The following is a 17,074-nucleotide window of genomic DNA, read 5'->3' as shown; positions in this document are numbered from 1 at the left end:
CTGCCAGCGCCGCAAAAGCAGAATGCAGCATTTCTCGAAGCAAGGCCTGGAAGTGTTGCATTCTGACAGCCCTCTGTGATGCTGGTAACATATCTGCCATTTTGCCTGTCGATAGGTGGGCTGCAAGAAGGATCTCATATTCGAATTGACCAACACATCTTCAAACCACCCTCTTCTTGCATGCACTGTTGGATTGGTACCAGCAACTGTTTCTCTGTGAGTGGAAATTCCTCTGCCAGCGCCGCTAAAGCAGAATGCAGCATTTCTTGAAGCAAAGCCTGGAAGTGTTGCATTCTGACAGCCCTCTGTGATGCTGGTAACATGTCCGCCATTTTGTGTTTGTACCGGGGGTCTAAGTACGTTGCCACCCAGTACTGGTCCTTGCCCTTTATGCTTTTTATACAGGGTCCCTATTCAAACACTGGAGCAGGAAGGCCCCTATTTGCACTAAACTGGAAGTGGTGGAGTTGCCTGGCTCCTGTTCATCGTCCAGGATAATGTCCTCGGTCTCCTCCCCCCAGCCACGGACAAGACTAGGGATCCCAGAAAAGTTTGAAGCATGCTCTACTTGCTCCTCCTCCTCCTCTGCCCTGGAACCATCCTTCTCTGACTCCTCTTCAGACTCCTGTTGACTTGTCTCAGATGAAGTAGCCCCCCTGGGAATTCATCCAGCATTGCAACTTCCTCATCTTCCTGCTCCTGCTCCTCGACGGCTTGATCAATGACACGATGCAATGCATGCTCCAGAAAGAAGGCTTAAGGTACGATGTCACTGATGGCGCCCTGGCTGCAACTGACAAGTTTGGTGATCTCATCAAATGGCTGCAGAGGTCTGCATGCGCCGTGCATGAGCAGCCACTGGCACGGTGAAAAGTAAGTTCAGGACGTGTGTCATTTTGCCCTGTTTCAGCGCACTCAGCAGATTGGCACCGTTGTCGCACAACGCTTTACTAACTGTCAAATTGAGTGGTGTTAGCCACTGATCGGCCTGTGACCGCAAAGCTGAAAGGAGTGCAGGACTGGTGTGGCTCTTAGCTTCCAGGCACAACAGACGCAGCACAGCATGGCAACGTTTTACCTGGCATGTCAAAGAGGCGGTAGCAGTGGAAAAGGAGGAGTCAGCCGAGGAGGAGACGGAGGATGGAGGAGGAGGAGGAGAAGAGGAGGCAGGCCTGCATGCAATCCGTGACGGTAACACCAAATCCACATGGATGCCACGGGTTGCATGCTTGACAGCCATCAGAAGGTTCACCTAGTGGGCAGTAAAAATGATGTACCTTCCCTGCCCGTGTTTTCTAGACCATGTGTCTGTGGTCAGGTGTATCTTGGCACCATCACTGTGTGCCAGAGAAATATTTCCTTCAGGGGACCTTCCATTGCGGTGTGCCGTTGGCCACAAATTTTCTAAAGGCCACCACTGATATTAGAGATCTCGGAGTAGGCAGCAACAGCGGGGACCACCCACCTTGGGCTGATCTGGGTACTGTCGTCAGACTGCTGGGTGGCGACCGTTGATACCTCCTCTTCCTTACCCGATGCCAAGAATGGCTGCGCACCGGTAAGGTCTTGGAATAGATGAGAAAATAATTCCTCTGACTCGAGTGGAATGGATACAGTGTTGGTGGTGTCTTTGGGGGTGCACACAGCAGAGAGGGAAGAGGGTGCAGACCGCACCCGTAAACAAATGCTGCATTACCAAATGCACTATATAGAAAGTATATCATTGGTATATCACACCCCTGACTCAATCAGTTTTTTGGGGGGGCAACTGGTATATCACACCAGTTGAAATTATTTGTTGCAATAGCTTTTGTCACTCTTTGTAGCTGTGGTAATGCAGCAGAACCTCACACAAATGCTGCAATACCCAAATGCACTATATAGAAAGTATATTATTGGTATATCACACCGCTGCCTCAAACTGTTTTTTTTGGGGGGCAACTGGCATAACACACCAGTTGAAAGTATATTTTCCAATAGCGTTTGTCACTCTGTGTAGCTGCGGTAACGCAGCAGAACCGCACACAAATGCTGCACTACCCAAATTCACTATATAGAAAGTATATTATTGGTATATCACACCCCTGCCTCAATAACTTTTTTGGGGGGGGCAACTGGTATATCACACTAGTTGAAATTATTTGTTACAATAGCGTTTGTCATTCTGTGTAGCTGCGGTAACGCAGCAGAACCGCAAACAAATGCTGCACTACCCAAATAAACTATATAGAAAGTATATTATTGGTATCACCCCTGCCTCAATCAGTTTTTTTGGGAGCAACTGGTATATCACACTAGTTGAAATTATTTGTTACAATAGCGTTTGTTACTCTGCGTAGCTGTGGTAACCCAGCAGAACCGCAAACAAATGCTGCACTACCCAAATGCACTATATTATAAGTATATATATCACACCCCTCAGTAAGTGACACCTATCGATAGCACACCTATACCAGTCCTTAAAAGGACTTTTTTGGCCCTATTAGCTAGCATTTGGTTTCTCTAACAGTTGTTCCCTGCTCCACACAGCAACCTTTCCCTACACTGGCAAAAGACTGAATGTAAAATGGCGGCCAGATCAGGTTTATTTATAAGGTTGTGTACATGTGCTGAAGCATCTCAATTGGCTGTCCTGTATCACCTTATGGATGCGTCATGGGTCAAAGTTCTTCAGAATGTAAAAGAATATGGTGCGGACATCGCCATATGTTCGCCTTTTCGGCAAACCACGAACGAGCAAAGTTCACCGTGAAACGACCGCCGGGCGAACCGCAAGGCCCTCTCTGCTTATGTGCATTTTACTAGCCTAAGGAGCAAGTTGTATCTAATGAAAAAAATCGGACTCAGCTGTTTCCTGTTCCATAATCTTCTGGTCCCCGATTAATATCCATATGGGATTATATGTGCCATTGCCGCTAATAATTGGACTTATTGGTGACATGTCCCCAATCAGCATGTCACTGTCAGGTCATGTGCTTGTAACATGTCACTGTTAAGGCCAGTTATTGGCTGCAGTGGTGCATGTTGACCCTGTATGTACCCCAACTGTAAATAAACCAACCTGGGACCAGCTGCTCAATTTCCAAATGGATTCAGGCCACCAGACCAAAGCAAAATGGAGCAGGTGGCTATGATTCTATTATTGGTACCACACACTAAAGGGGCTACTTAAAAAGGACAAAATCCTGGAAAACTCTTTTAAGACTGCAGCCTAATTTTTCAAATCTGAAATGTTACCTTATATGGTAATATTTTTGGAATGCTTTTACTTATTCAAGCAATTCTGAGATTTTTTTTGTGTGATTTTATATTTGTAGTACATTTTGGTCAATATATTTAGTTTTTAATTAGAAAAAAAAAAAGAAATTTAATGAAAATTTGAATTTCTCTTCTTTTAAGGACTCATGCACACAAACATATTTTTTATCTGTATCCGATCTGCATTTTTTGCATGTCAGATGCGGACCCATTCTCTAAAATAACCTTTGCGCTGCATTTACGCCAGAAAACAGTATGTTAGTTAGTAAATGATCCTCAATATTTATTATTATCTTTCTAAAGTTTTAAGTAATATCCCATATGTGGTCCAAATGTGCTACTTGACTCAAATACTGTCCTCTGAAATCAATTAGTGTCTGTATTGCATATTCGTGGTTTCAATAGGGACATTTTTAAGGACAATGAGGCTCAGCAGATTTTGGTTTTAGGGACAGTTTTCAAGGATAGAGCTAGAGATAGATTCAGGGTGAGTTAGTAGGGGCAGTTTATTCATCTTTGTCATCATCATCATTCAACTACACCATGACCTGTCATAGCCATCATCTTTTTAGAACATCATCCATTTGCATTTCTGTTACCTGCTAGTGTTGCAATGTGCTTCATATTATTGTTTATTTGACTGTCCGGCTGTTACATGGTTCGGCCCTACTGTAAATCATGGGGGTATGTAAGTACTGGGAGACACTGTTAGTACCCAGGAACGGCTGCTACAATAAATAATGTCTAGTTCTGATGTCTTTTGTTCAGCCGCATTATTACAAATAGTTTAATGTAGGGAAGCATATCAGCATCACAGTCTACAGCATGTATGGCACCTTTCGTTACACTTAATTACCTATTATTGCAGTGTCCTGCTCCAGAGTTGCAGTACACTTCAACATGCAAATAAATGTTTTTCTGTGTAAAAGATATTTATTGTATGTAGTGTGCATGTGGTATTTAATACATTGTAGCATACACCACCTGACATTAGGTGGAGCTGTTTCCTATCCCCATAAGGGAAAAGGTTTAGAACATTCTAGTGTAGTCTAGCCTAGCTAGGGATAGAGAGAGGAAGCTCATGTATAAAGCTGTCACTCTAGCTTCTGGAGAAGGATCTGGTCATAACAGGGCCAGAGACAACAACTACTAATGCAGGCCAGATGTAGAAGGGAGGTGTACAGAAAGTCCAGTAGAGATAACCTGTCTCAAAAGAACTTATTGAGTCTAAGGCATCCACTTAGAGTACTGTACAGCAACTTGTTCAAATAATGAAGCAGCAGAGTTTGCCTGCCGTCAGTGACAACCATACTGCCAATAAAAACAATTACCCACAAGGAATAGAGGTAACTAAATCCAAGTTTATTGAAAAATACAGTACAATTATGACATCCTGAGGAAAAAAAATCAGATCATGGAAATCATACCAATAAAATTGCTGTGCCAAGTACATTACCCCCACATCACAACATTCTCCCAAAAAGATGTCCATCGTGTCCTTGGATGCAGCCTTGAAATATATGGATTTCAGAAAAAAGGAACAAGACCTGGGCACCTAGCTTGGGGAAGCATCAGTTGCTGATACAGTTATGTTATATTCTTATATTGTGCTAGATAGATTGATTACTAAATGAACAGTAAGGCTACTTTCACGCCAGCGGCAGGACGGATCCGACAGGCTGTTCACCCTGTCGGTTCCGTCTTGCCGCTATTTCGCCGTGCCACTGGACTGCCACTCCGTCCTCATTGACTATAATGGGGGCGGAGCTCCGGCTCAGTATGAGAGTGCGCGGCGAGAGGCCGCCGGACTAAAAGTACTGCATGTCCGACTTTTTAGTCCAGCGGCCTCTCACCGCGCACTGCCATGCTGCACCAGAGCTCCGCCCCCGTTCCCATTATAGTCCGGTGGCATGGCGAAATAGCGGCAGGATGGATCTGACAAGGTGAACAGCCTGTCGGATTCGTCCTGCCGCTAGTGTGAAAATGCCCTTATGCACACATTCTATCTGCGCCCAAAGGTTCACAATAAATATTTTTGTTCACTGGGGAGGCCGATAGTATCTAAGTAGATTTTATTGACTTCTACAAAAATGTGTGGAGACTCTGCTTTTCTTTTTTTGGGACACAACAAATGTCCTGAGGAGTTTAAATGGCATCCATCTGGCAAATTACATGTTGATGCATAGTAACATAGTATATAAGGCCGAAAAAAGACATTTGTCCATCCAGTTCGGCCTTATCTCCTACAAGTTGATCCAGAGGAATGCAAAAAGGCCCTGTGAGGTAGAAGCCAAATTCCCCACTTAAGGAGAAAAAAATTCCTTCCCGACTCCATTCAGGCAATCAGGTAACTCTCTGGGTCAACGACCCCTCTCTACTAGCTATAGCCTGTAATATTATTACACTCCAGAAATACATCCAGGCCCAGCTTGAACTCTTTTAGTGAACTTACCATCACCACCTCCTCAGGCAGAGGGTTCCATAGTCTCACTGCTCTTACCGTAAAGAATCCTCTTCTATGCTTGTCAGTCACAGTCCTGGGGATAAATAGATGATGGGCGAGATCTCTGTACTGACCGCTGATACATTTATACATAGTAATTAAATCTCCCATCAGTTGTCTTTTTTCTAAAATGAATAACCCTAATTTTGATAATATTTCAGGGTACTGTAATTCCTTCATTCCCTCTCCAGCTCTGCTATGTCTGCCTTGTTCACAGGAGCCCAGAACTGTACACAGTACTACATGTGTGGTCTGACCAGTGATTTGTAAAGTGGTAGGACTATGTTCTCATCACAGGCATCTATGCCCCTGTTGATGCAACCTATTGTCTTATTGCCCTTGGCAGCAGCTGCCTGACATTGGTTTTTACAGCTTAGTTTGCTGTTCACTTAAATTCCTAGGTCCTTTTCCATGTCAGTGTTACCCAGTGTTTTACCATTTAGTATGTACGGCTGACTTGTATTATTCCTACCCATGTGCATAACCTTACATTTGTCAGTGTTAAACCTCATCTGCCACTTCTCTGCCCAAGATCTATCCAGAACCATTTGTAGCAGTATACTGTCCTCTTCCGTGTCAATTACTTTACACAGTTTAGTGTCATCTGCAAAAAAAAATATTTTACTGTGCAAGCCTTCTACAAGATAATTAATAAATATATTGAAGAGGATAGGGCCCAGTACTAACCCTTGAGGTACTCCACTAGTGACAGTGACCCAATCTGAGTGTGTACCATTAATAACCACCCTCTGTTTTCTATTTCTGAGCCAGTTACTTAACCACATACAGACATTTTTTCACAGTCCGAGCATTCTCATTTTATATACTAACATTTTATGCGATAGTGTCAAATGCTTTGGAGAAATCCAGATATAGGACATCTATTGATTCACCGCTGTCAAGTCTAGAACTTACCTTCTCGTGGAAACTGATTAAATTAGTTTGACATGACCGATCCCTCATGAAGTCATGCTGATATGGCGTTTTTTGCTTATTTTCATTGAGGTGCTCCAAGATAGCATCTCTTAGAAAACCTTCAAACTGTTTACCCACGACAGATAGTTTCCGGGGTCTGTTTTTGGACCCTTTTTGAATATTGGCACCACATTTGGTACGCGCCAATCCTGTGGAACACTCCCTGTCAGTATAGAGTCCTTAAATATCAGAAATAAAGGGTCTGGCTATGACATTACTTAATTCTCTTAGGATACAGGGGTGTATGCCATCTGGTCCTGGTGATTTGTTTATTTTAATATTTTTAAGACACTGCTGTACTTCTTCCTGGGTCAGACAGGGCATGTTTAATGGGGAATTTACTTTTACAGTCTGCATTTCATCTGACAGTTTATTTTCTTCAGTGAATACAGTGGAGAAAAAAATATTTAATAACTTTGCTTTCTCCTCATCGCTCTCTGCAACTCTCCCCTCATCACTCTGTAAAGGGCCGAAACCTTCAGATTTATACTTAGTTTTACTTTCTTTGGCAATTAATCTCTCGGTCTCTAGTTTGTCCGCTTTTATTTGTTTTTTACATATTCATTTTTCTTTCTTATAGTTTTTCAGTGTTTCCTCACTACCCTCCTGTTTTAGTGATTTAAATGCTTTCTTTTTGTCATGTATTGCCTTCTTTACAGTTCTATTTATCCACATGGGTTTCTTCTTGTTCCTTAACCTTTTATTCCCATAAGGCAGGTATCCTCAAACTGCGGCCCTCCAGCTGTTGCAAAACTACAACTCCCAGCATGCCTGAACAGCCTACAGGTATCAGCCTACAGGAGGGCATTGTGGGAGTTGTAGTTTTACAACAGCTGGAGGGTCGCAGTTTGAGGATGCCTGCCATAAGGTATGTACCTCTCACAATTACATTTTAGGATGCTTCTAAAGATATCCCATTTTGTGGCTGTATTTTTATTTTTGAGGACTTTGTCCCAGTTAGTTAGACCTATGGCCTCTCTTAGTTGGCTAAATTTAGCTTTTTTGAAGTTTGGTATTTTTGTTCCTCCCTGAAGAAACACTCTTTTGAATGATAATTGGAAGGTTATTACTTTATGCTCACTATTTCCCAGGTGTCCCCCAACCTGCACATCTGTTGTTCTGTCAGGTCTATTGGTTAATACTAAGTCTTGTATGGCCATCCCTCTAGTCGGGTCCTGAACCAGTTGGGAAAAGTAATTATCTTTGGTTATTGCCAAGAACCCGTTTCCTTTATGAGATGTACAGGTTTCAGTTTCCCAGTCTATAGCTGGGTAGTTGAAGTCCCCCATAATAACAAGCTCATTATGATTTGCCACCTCGTCTATCTCGTTTAGTAGCAGATTTTCTGTGGACTCTGGTATATTAGGTGGTTTATAATAAACTCCTATTAATAATGTATTATTGTTTTTGCCTCCATGTATTTCTACCCACAGTGACTCCACATGTTCATGTCCCTCAAAGTTCATGTCTACCCAAAAGTTTGGACACACCTTCTCATTCAAAGAGTTTTCTTTATTTTCATGACTATGAAAATTGTAGATTCACACTGAATGCATCAAAACTATGAATTAACACATGTGGAATTATATACATAACAAAAAAGCGTGAAACAACTGAAAATATGTCATATTCTAGGTTCTTCAAAGTAGCCACCTTTTGCTTTGATTACTGCTTTGCACACTCTTGGCATTCTCTTGATGAGCTTCAAGAGGTAGTCACCTGAAATGGTCTTCCAACAGTCTTGAAGGAGTTCCCAGAGATGCTTAGCACTTGTTGGCCCTTTTGCCTTCACTCTGCAGTCCAGCTCACCCCAAACCATCTCAATTGGGTTCAGGTCCGGTGACTGTGGAGGCCAGGTCATCTGGCGCAGCACCCCATCACTCTCCTTCATGGTCAAATAGCCCTTACACAGCCTGGAGGTGTTTGGGGTCATTGTCCTGTTGAAAAATAAATGATGGTCCAACTAAACGCAAACCGGATGGAATAGCATGCCGCTGCAACCATGCTGGTTCAGTATGCCTTCAATTTTGAATAAATCCCCAACAGTGTCACCAGCAAAGCACCCCCAAACCATCACACCTCCTCCTCCATGCTTCACGGTGGGAACCAGGGAGTCCATCCGTTCACCTTTTCTGCGTCACACAAAGACACAGTGATTGGAACCAAAGATCTCAAATTTGGACTCATCAGACCAAAGCACAGATTTCCACTGGTCTAATGTCCATTCCTTGTGTTCTTTAGCCCAAACAAGTCTCTTCTGCTTGTTGCCTGTCCTTAGAAGTGGTTTCCTAGCAGATATTCTACCATGAAGGCCTGATTAACACAGTCTTCTCTTAACAGTTGTTCTAGAGATGTGTCTGCTGCTAGAACTCTGTGTGGCATTGACCTGGTCTATAATCTGAGCTGCTGTTAACCTGCGATTTCTGAGGCTGGTGACTCGGATGAACTTATCCTCCGCAGCAGAGGTGACTCTTGGTCTTCCTTTCCTGGGGCGGTCCGCAAGTGAGCCAGTTTCTTTGTAGCGTTTGATGGTTTTTGTGACTGCACTTGGGGACACTTTCAAAGTTTTCCCAATTTTTCGGACTGACTGACCTTCATTTCTTAAAGTAATGATGGCCACTAGTTTTTCTTTACTTAGCTGCTTTTTTCTTGCCATAATACAAATTCTAACAGTCTATTCAGTAGGACTATCAGCTGTCTATCCATCCGCCTGACTTCTCCACAACGCAACTGATGGTCCCAACCCCATTTATAAGGCAAGAAATCCCTCTTATTAAACCTGACAGGGCACACCTGTAAAGTGAAAACCATTTCAGGTGACTACCTCTTGAAGCTCATCAAGAGAATACCAAGAGTGTGCAAAGCAGTAATCAAAGCAAAAGGTGGCTACTTTGAAGAACCTAGAATATGACATATTTTCAGTTGTTTCACACTCTTTTGTTATGTATATAATTCCACATGTGTTAATTTATAGTTTTGATGCCTTCAGTGTGAATATACAATTTTCATAGTCATGATAATAAAGAAAACTCTTTGAATGAGAAGGTGTGTCCAAACTTTTGGTCTGTACTGTATATCTTCTCGGACTGTGGGCTTTAGACAGGACTTTACATAAAGGTAGTGTCATGGAACCATGAACCAGACGTACAACAAGAGATAAGTGGAAATAAGAAGGCTTTATTGAAAATCAAGCTGTAAGCAAAAGTCCAAACGGATGGCTAAACCGAAGCAGGGTCTTGCGTAGCCAGAGGTCAGGAACCAGAAGGGTAGTCAGACGAAGCCTGGATCAGGAACCAGCAGGGTAGTCAGACGAAGCCAGGATCAGGAACCAGCGGGGTAGTCAGACGAGGCCAGGATCAGGAACCAGAAGCAGCAGCAGTCTTAGAAGCATGTGAACACAGGAGGACCAAGCAAGGAACTGAAGCCACAGACCTCCTATATATATGAGCTAGGCATCCAGCTCCTCCCAGTGGGAAGGAGAAGCCGCAGGGTGGGAGGCTACAAGAAACCCAGAAACCAAGATGGCCGCCAGCACATGTCAAACGAAGGAGAACAGCAAGAAGGTAAGACCATGACAGTACCTCCCCCTCAAGGGCCCCTCCTCCGCGGAGTAAGGAACGGTTTCTGAGGGAAGCGTGCGTGGAAGGCTCGGAGCAAAGCAGGAGCATGGACATCTGCGGAGGGAACCCAGGAACGCTCCTCTGGACCATAACCACGCCAATGGACCAAAAACTGCAACCGACCGCGGACCATGCGTGAGTCCAGGATATTGCTCACCTCATATTCCTCACGATTGCCCACTTGGACCGGACGGGGCCGAGGAACCGAGGAAGTGAAACGATTACACACCAATGGCTTCAACAGGGAGACATGAAACACGTTGGAGATCCGCATGCCAGGAGGAAGCGCAAGGGCATAGGCTACCGGGTTTACCCTGCGAAGCACTCGGAAGGGACCAACAAAGCGAGGCGCCAGCTTGGGAGTGGGCACTCGAAGGTTGAGGTTGCGGGTGGACAACCATACACGGTCTCCGACCTGGTAGGAAGGAGCGGGCGCTCGTCTGCGATCAGCCTGGAGTCTCTGGCGCTGCGCAGAGACCTCAAGGGACCTCTGGATCTGTACCCAAGAAGCACGTAGGACGGAAAGGTGATCCTCCACAGCCGGAATATCCTGGGGAGAGAATACCTCCGGTAACACGGCAGGTTGGAACCCATAATTGGCCATGAAGGGAGACGTCCCAGAGGAAGAGTTCACCGCCGTGTTCCTGGCAAACTCAGCCCAAGGCAGGAGGTCAACCCAATTGTCTTGGTGATCGGAGACATAGCAACGAAGGAATTGCTCCAAGGCCTGATTGGATCGTTCTGCGGCCCCATTGGACTGAGGGTGGTAGGCCGAGGAGAAAGAGAGATGAATCCCCAACTGGGAGCAAAAGGCGCGCCAGAACCTGGACACAAACTGACTCCCCCGATCCGACACAATCTCCTTGGGCAAACCGTGCAACCGGAAGACCTCCCTGGCGAAAATCGTGGCCAACTCTTGTGCAGAGGGTAACTTCTTGAGAGGAACACAGTGGCACATTTTGGAAAACCGATCCACAATCATGAGAATGACCGTATGGCCTCGGGATGCAGGGAGGTCCACAATGAAATCCATCCCCAGGTGTGACCATGGGCGCTCCCCGGTGGCTATGGGTTGCAAAAGGCCCAACGGAAGGTGCCGAGGGGACTTACTCTGGGCACAAACGGAGCATGCCGCTACATATGCGGCGATGTCGGAACGTAGAGAAGGCCACCAGAACAGACGTGAAACAGCCCAGGACAGCTGATTCTTTCCAGGATGCCCCGCGGCCTTGGAGTTATGGTAGGTTCGCAACAACCGAGTGCGCAACTCCTCAGGCACAAAACATCTGCCGTTGGGTCTCCCAGAGGGAGCACCAGATTGAGCCGCCAAAATCTGCTCACCCAGGGGAGAGGTCAAGCTGGTGCGAATGGCGGCCAGGATCTGATTCGGAGGTATGACCGAAGTCGGAATCGACTCCTCCCCGGACAGCTCGGAGTACTGCCGTGATAAGGCATCCGCTCTGATGTTCTTGGAACCGGGTAGGTAGGAGACCACGTAATTAAAACGTGACAAGAACAGAGCCCATCTGGCCTGATGTGGTGTCAATCTCTTGGCCTCAGAAAGGTAGGTCAGATTCTTGTGGTCCGTCAGGATGAGAACCGGAACCACCGAACCCTCGAGCAAGTGCCTCCATTCTTTAAGGGCCTGCACGATGGCCAATAACTCCCTGTCACCAATCTGATAGTTGCACTCCGCGGAAGACAGTTTCCGGGAGTAAAACCCACAAGGAAGCAGAGGACCCTCTGGTGTTCTACGCTGAGACAGAAGGGCGCCTACTCCCGTCTCAGACGCGTCCACCTCGAGGACAAAGGGCAACCCAGGGTTGGGATGCGACAGAATCGGAGCCGACACAAAGGTGGACTTTAGAGCCTCAAAAGCTCGGATGGCCTCGAGCGGCCAGACCTGGAAATTACTGCCCTTCCTGGTCAGATCCGTGAGAGGCTTGGCTAGCATAGAAAAGTCCCTGATGAACTTCCGATAATAATTGGCGAAGCCCAAAAAGCGCTGCAGGGCACGGAGACCACTGGGCTGGGGCCACTGTAAGACAGCCGAAACCTTCTCAGGATCCATGGAGAACCCCTCAGCGGAAATGATGTAACCTAAGAAGGTTACCTGGGATCGGTGAAATTCGCATTTCTCAAGCTTACCGAACAGCCTGTTCTCTCGTAACCGTTGCAACACTCGTCTGACATCCATAATGTGGGCCTCCATGGATTCAGAATATACCAAGATGTCATCCAAATAGACCACCACACACTGCTGCAACAGGTCACGGAAAACATCGTTGATGAATTCCTGGAAGACTGCGGGCGCATTGCACAACCCAAAGGGCATAACCAAGGATTCATAATGACCGGTCCTGGTGTTAAACGCGGTCTTCCACTCATCGCCCGCCTTGATCCTTACCAGGTTATATGCCGCCCTCAGGTCGAGTTTGGTAAAGACCGTGGCCCCTTTGAGGCGATCGAACAGCTCGGAAATCAAGGGTATCGGGTAAGCGTTCTTGATCGTGATGCGATTGAGACCCCTGTAATCGATGCAAACCCTCAACTCACCGCCCTTCTTTTTCACAAAGAAAAATCCAGCCCCTGCCGGGGACGAGGATTTGCGAATGTGTCCGCGTGAAAGCGCCTCCCTCACGTACTCCTCCATGGCCTCATTCTCCGCTACCAACAGTGGATAGACTTTGCAACGAGGAGGAACGGCACCAGATTGTAACTCTATGGCACAATCGTATGGGCGGTGCGGAGGTAGGGCAACCGTGCGCACCTTATCGAATACATCCCGGTACTCTTCGTATTCAGGAGGCAACAGAGAGTCCGAGGAAGTACACAGCAACTTGACAGGCCCATGGATGCAACTAGCCCCACACTGCGGTGACCACGAGAGGATCTCGGCCGATCTCCAATCGAAAGTCGGATTATGCTTCTGGAGCCAGGGGTACCCCAAGACCACCGAGTAGTGTGGAGACGAAATCACCTGGAGACAGACCGACTCTCTGTGAACGGCACCAATGGCTATCCCCACTGGAAGGGTCTCATGAGTCACGTGTGGCGGCAGAAGGGGTCTGCCGTCTATCACCTCAAGAGCCAGTGGGGAACCTCGAGGCTGCAGAGGAATGGAATTGGCAGCAGCGAACACACTATCAATGAACAAACCACCAGCACCAGAGTCCACCAACGCCTGGGTCGTCACCGAGCCCCCGACCCAGGAGAGGACAACAGTGATCAGTGGTTTGTCAACACGGGAAACCGGGGACGAGGAGACTCCACCCAAGATCTGCCCCCGACAGGATCTCAGGTTCGAGCGTTTCCCGGACGGTTCGGACATGCCAACCGAAAATGCCCACCGAGACCACAGTACATGCATCGGCCCTCGCGTCTCCGGAGTACCCTCTCCCCCTCGGACAGGCGAGCAAACCCCAGCTGCATGGGTTCACCCCCAGACAAGTCATCCCCAGGAGGCGTGGGAGGAGAGGGAGGCACGGGTGGGACAGCAAACGTAGGCGCCAATCTGTTAGAAGACCTCCGCAGGCTCTCCTTAAAGGAAGGTCTCTCCCTGAGTCTGGTGTCAATCAAAATCAGGAAAGAAATAAGAGACTCGAGCTCCACTGGTAGGTCCTTAGCTGCAACCTCATCCTTCAAGGCATCCGAGAGACCATGAGAGAAAGCAGCGACCAGAGCCTCATTATTCCAGCCCACCTCTGCTGCCAGGGTACGAAACTCAATGGCGTATTCAGCTACGGATCGTGAACCCTGTCTGATGGACATAAGGAGCTTCGCAGCAGAGGCAGCACGAGCCGGCACATCGAATACCTTCCGAAGAGAAGCAACAAAACCGGAAAACTCGGCAACCACCGGATTGTTGTTCTCCCATAAAGGGCTGGCCCAGGCCAAGGCCTTGTCCGAGAGCAGCGAGATCAAGAAGCCCACCTTTGATCTCTCAGTAGGAAAGGCATGTGGCAGCAACTCGAAATAAATGCCCACCTGGTTAAGGAAACCTCGGCACTGAGTTGGCTCTCCCCCAAAGCGCTGTGGAAGGGGGGCAGAACCGGTCATACCCCGAGACACCGCAGGCGCAGCAACAGGTGTCGGGGTAGACTCTGGCGCAACAACCGGAGCGGCAGTAGGAGCGGGCCCAGGAGCGACAACCGACCCATCGGCAACAGTGAAATGAGCCGTGCGTTCAAGCAGGGTTTGCAACGCCACAGCGAACCGACCCAACAGGTGATCCTGCTGATCAAGTCTGGCAACCAGCGTAGCTAGCGAGGATGGCCCTGTACCGTCAGAATTCATGGCTTGGTCCTAGTGTCATGGAACCATGAACCAGACGTACAACAAGAGATAAGTGGAAATAAGAAGGCTTTATTGAAAATCAAGCTGTAAGCAAAAGTCCAAACGGATGGCTAAACCGAAGCAGGGTCTTGCGTAGCCAGAGGTCAGGAACCAGAAGGGTAGTCAGACGAAGCCTGGATCAGGAACCAGCAGGGTAGTCAGACGAAGCCAGGATCAGGAACCAGCGGGGTAGTCAGACGAGGCCAGGATCAGGAACCAGAAGCAGCAGCAGTCTTAGAAGCATGTGAACACAGGAGGACCAAGCAAGGAACTGAAGCCACAGACCTCCTATATATATATATGAGCTAGGCATCCAGCTCCTCCCAGTGGGAAGGAGAAGCCGCAGGGTGGGAGGCTACAAGAAACCCAGAAACCAAGATGGCCGCCAGCACATGTCAAACGAAGGAGAACAGCAAGAAGGTAAGACCATGACAGGTAGTCCCCTCCCCCTGTCCACAGTTACCTGCGATGTTGAGTCTTTATACACATCTATATGCCATGACCACGGGCAATGAACGTCAAGGTTTTTCTTGATTTTCAACCCTGGGGTACAGCTATGGAGGTGACTTGTGTGGCTTCATATGCAAATCTGTTCTCGGGGCTATGGGAGAGGAAGGTTGTGACGAATATGGGGGACCATGATGCCATGGTCTCCTGGTCTAGGTATATAGACGATGTATTCTTCATCTGGCAGGGTTCAGCATTACAGTTGGAACAGTTCTTGGCAAATCTAAATATCAATTACCTAAATATCAAGTGAAATTTCTTGACCTTGTAGAGGATGGGGATTTTCTGGGCACAGATGTGTTCAGGAAGCCCACCTCCACTAACTCGCTGTTACATTATGCCTCCTCTCACCATCCACAGATTATGAGGGCAATACCAACTGGCCAGTTTTGTAAGATACAATGTATTTGCTCAAGTGACAACTAATTTGAATAGCAAGCTGTGGATCTTTCTAGACGTTTTTGGGAAATAGGATATACATAGCAGGAAAATAATTAAGAGAGCGTACATCAAGGCCAAAAACTCCACAAAAGAATCATATGCATATGCTGTGAAGATACGAGATGTGCAGCACCTGAAACGACGGATACTGGAAGCCTGTGCTAGCATTTCTCCTGCGGTGTTGCTATCAGTGTGTGAAGAGTGGGAGAAGAGGGTTGCATTGACAATCCAACACAATGGGCAGCACATTGAACACATTTAATAAGTGGTCAGAAACTTGTAAAAAAAACTCATGAAAGAATAACGTTACGTTAAAACCAATCACACCATTGTTTTTCTTGTGAAATTCCGAATAAGTTTGATGTGTCACATGACCCTCTTCCTATTGAAAAAACAAAAGTTGGATTCAAAATGGCCACCATGGTCACCACCCATCTTCAAAAGTTTCCCCCCTCACATATACTAATGTGCCACAAACAGGAAGTTAATATCACCAACCATTCCCTTTTTATTAAGGTGTATCCATATAAATGGCCCACCCTGTAAATAAAAATTTAAATACCACCAGGTTAATAATGAGTAGTGTTGACCGAATCGAAGTGAAACAAATTGATCCGAATTTCAGGAAAAATTTGATTCGCCATGAAGCCAAATTTACTTGCACTTTGTAGTAACAAATAAATTTATCCTGAAATGGCAGCAAAAAAATACATACTCACATTTTGCGTGGTTTCTTTAAGATGGCTGCGTTGGCCTCTCCACGAGTAAATGGTAATACAAAGTAAGTATGTATTTTTTTTCATCCATTTAATCCCTGAAAGGCATCAATGTTAATGTCAGATGCTGCGATCAGTGATGAATGCGGCCTCTGTGGGTTTTAATGACGGGGCAGTTCCCCGTCACTGCACCCATCACATACAATGGAATGCGATTTATGACGAAATCATTCGTAATGACTCGAATTTCTTTGTGAAATTCAGTGAAGCAGCTGATAACTTTGCTCATCTCTAAAACCAAGCTTCAATACCCAATGGAACCAAATGTATTCCATTTTGGGTAGGCACTGGCAGGTTTTCCTAACACATAAAGACCTGATGGGACAGATCTCTAATGGTCCAGTGATTACTTGGAAAAGATAAAAAAATATATTAGGGACACTGTGACAAGAAGTCATTGTAGCGATACCCCTTTGTAGCAGAAGGGTTTCACCGCCAGAGACGTCCTTTTCCCAATGGTGAGAGGTGCTGCAGGAACTCCAGGGTCATCGGTGAGGGAAGCAGGAACAGCTATTACAAGAGCTAGTGAACTGTGAGATAGCGTTTTCCCCAATAAGAGACAGAACTCAGTATTGAGAGTGAAGATTAACTACTTTTATTAGTGCCCCACTTGGTCTTATATGCAAGTCCCCATGCAAGGGGACCTCCCATCTGGATCT

The sequence above is a fragment of the Bufo gargarizans genome, chromosome 1 (assembly GCF_014858855.1).
Source record: "Bufo gargarizans isolate SCDJY-AF-19 chromosome 1, ASM1485885v1, whole genome shotgun sequence".
NCBI lineage: Eukaryota > Metazoa > Chordata > Amphibia > Anura > Bufonidae > Bufo > Bufo gargarizans.
This window is presented reverse-complemented; position numbering follows the sequence as displayed.